The sequence below is a fragment of the Lygodium microphyllum genome, chromosome 27, assembly GCF_053477565.2.
Source record: "Lygodium microphyllum isolate KBCC chromosome 27, Lygodium_microphyllum_v1.1.10, whole genome shotgun sequence".
Lineage (NCBI taxonomy): Eukaryota > Viridiplantae > Streptophyta > Polypodiopsida > Schizaeales > Lygodiaceae > Lygodium > Lygodium microphyllum.
Window position 1 is genome coordinate 59831845 of NC_141161.1, and position 3183 is coordinate 59835027.

At 38.7% G+C, this 3183-nt stretch overlaps 1 non-coding gene across 1 annotated transcript; it reads right to left on the reverse strand.

Moving 5' to 3' along the window:
• Window positions 1-1439: 1439 nt before the first annotated feature.
• TRNAK-CUU (transfer RNA lysine (anticodon CUU)) lies at window positions 1440-1512 on the reverse strand. Its single transcript has one exon. It is a non-coding gene; the product is annotated as a tRNA-Lys (tRNA).
• Window positions 1513-3183: the final 1671 nt, after the last annotated feature.

The window sequence follows — 3183 nt, forward strand, 5'->3', positions numbered from 1 at the left end:
GTGAAGTTTGGCCTTGTCTTCATCAATTTAGTGGCTACCCACTGCAATCAAGAACATACTAGCATTAGCTAATGTCCATGATGTCTCCATGCTACCATTTAAGGAATTAGCCTAGGAAAATGTCAAGAAGGTATTGAGGAGCTTCCTATGGTATGAGTAGGACAGGAAGGCTCCTATGCAAATCATTTATTTTATGTCTTTGTAAGTAGCAATATTACTCAATTTGCAACAGAAATGGGAAAGGAAGTCCTTACTAGTACTGCCACGTGGAAGAGAAGAGCTAGAAGAATTTGGAAGGCGGCACCCTCTTTCAAGCTCAATACATTACGATGGATGCTGATCCAAAGGAAGCTTCCTCTCTGTACTAGGTTGACAAAAAGAATCAGTCTCCTCCCTCTGTCCTTTTGACGGTAGAGGCTTAGAGCTAAGGAGATGGAAAAGCATTTGCTCGGGGACTGCATCCATGTGCTACCTGTTTGGAAGGCAACCAAAAAGTGGCTTAGGAGCGTGCGCCTTCTCGACACTTTTGGGCTATGGGTGGCTTTTTTTGCTGACTAGTCTAACTTGGATGACAATAGCTAGAGTTTGATTAATGTGAATTGTGGTGTCAACATCAAGTTCATTTGGTGCAAGAAAAATGACATCATCTTTTTTTACATGAAGTCAAGTTGGACTGGAGACTGCTGCTTGGGGCAACTAAGTTAGGAGTTACTTACTATCTTAGGATCCCTTAGACCTAACCATTGCTTTAAGCTGTTCTATAAGAAGCTAAGTAGTATGGCTTAGTGCCTTGATGTATCTAAGGGACGCTGTAAACTTTTACCTTTTTTCGAGTAATACACATCACACATTATTATTTAAAAAATGGTTGGGGTAAGAATATGCAAAAGTGGAGACACTTACCAAGGTAGATATACGTCACACACACACATACAGCCATGGAGAAGGTAAGATTGAGAGGCTTACCAAATTTCAAATGATCCAGATGTAGAAGGTTAAATGTGAAACTTTGATTTTGATTTTTTCAATTTATGTGCTTAGGAAAAATGTTGCACAAACTTTACACTTTGGCGTAAAGCTAGCTAGACAAAAATGCAAAAGGGCAATGTTGGAGTTCACACCAAGTTGCACTTGTTAATCGATAATATGCATGCTGAAATGCTCTATGTGCCTCATCCCTAGATATGCTCTTACCCTTCTGCTGGTGCTGACCTTCAAGACCAATCAACGTTATTGAGAGGAAGATTTTCTCGTAGGAAATGCGAATAAAACCGATAAAGATCCAAAAGCTATCATCGCCGGCCGAGGAGGAATAGGGGATGCGAATAAAACGATTAAAATCCGAAACAATCAACATCCCGAGTCGCCGGCCGTGGGAGAAGGATCTATCGTGCGGGATGAGATTTTTCAAAAACGATAACAAAAACACATCTCTTTTTCGCCGGCCATGGGGCTCGAACCCATGACCACAAGGTTAAGAGCCTTGCGCTCTACCAGCTGAGCTAGGCCGGCTTCTATTATGAGAAAAAGGCTTCAATATTTGACTTTAACAATAAAGCCGTTTCTCGCCACCTTGATCTAAAGTAAATATTAAAGATGAATCTTTAGCCAATCAACCGGTGCAGAAACATTCTTTAAATACGAATTAGCACGTGGATAGATTACAAAAGAGGGTAAATGGAGACCTTTCGTTTCCTCTAATATTGCACATCTTGGGCATGCTGCACAACAACTAGAAGCCTACAAGACCTAGCTCAATAAATATCATGGCCCCACACATAGCATGTTGAACCCTCTTTATAAACCAATGGTCTCTTAGATACATATGTTGGAGATTGTACTATGAGTAGTTTAAAGAAAGAAGAGTAAAATCTTGTTGAATATTCAAGGATGAAAGAAAAACAAGCCTATGTACATATCAATCAAGTGTGATTCACTTATGCTCAAATCAACTCGTTGAAGCTAGAACACAAGATTGCGAGTCACAATGTATTGTGCAATGGTATCAAGGAATGTAACAACAAAGGGGGAGGGATTTAGCTTGTTATGTAGTAAGGTGATAAGAACCACCAGGCAAGCCTTGAAAGTTATGGAGATTGGAATAAAGAAATTTGGACTAGTCAATAATGCATGTGCAATAGGGCTTAATGTTTAATAATCTATGGTCGTAATATGGTGGTTATTCAAAGAATCTTGATAATGATAGTTTTTTAAGAGGAGTGAGTGATCCACCAAAAAGAATGCTAACAATTATGGCATTGGAAAAAGCCACATTTGGAAGCATTAAATGGATATAAAACATACGGTGGAAATAACTCACAACAGGGTACTTGGTGTAAATATCTTAGAGAAATAGATAAATTAAAAAATAGCTAATACTTAAAAAGGTTTTACCAAATATAACCATAAAAAGGAGAACTACAATGAAAGTCCATTTTCTTACAACAAGGCTTAATGACATTTTACTACTATATTATTTTCGCTATAGGTTCGGAAAGCCCCGAGCCTCCATAGGGCTTCCCGAACCTACCCCTTTTTTCAAACCTCACTTTTTCAATCAAAACACCCTCCCCTCCCCTCTTTCTCACGTAAAAACTCTCATTTTCTCTTTCCTCTCCCTTTTTTCATTAAATTCCCCCCCACCTCCCTTTTTTAATTTTAAACCCCTTCCCCTCTCTCACACTTATAATCTCTCTCTCTCTCTTTTTCCCCCTCCCCTTTTTAATTAAATTTCTCCCCCCTCTCTCATGTGTAGGAGAAGGAGGAGAAAGAGGGAGATAGAAGAAGAGAGAGAGAGAAGAAGAAGAAGAAGAAGAATGAAAAAAAGTAGAAGACAGAGAGAGGAGGAGGAGAAAGAGGAAAGAGAATAGTACTTTTTAAATTAAACTTTTTTCTTCTTCCCCTTCCCTCTCTCTCTCATGTATGGGGCCTAGGTTTTCTCTCTCTCTCTCTCTCTCTTAATTAGATTAAAATTTTTAATTTAAACTTTCTTTTTTAATTAAAATAAGGATACACACACACACACACACAAAGAGCAAAAAAGAAGGAAAACAAGAGTGAGGGAGAACAGAGATAAAGAGAATTATAGAGAAAGGAAATATAAAATTTTAGAGAGAGAGAGAAAGAGAGGAGAGAAGGGGGAGAAGAAAATAGGGGAGAGAGATTGAGAGAAGAAAAGAAGAG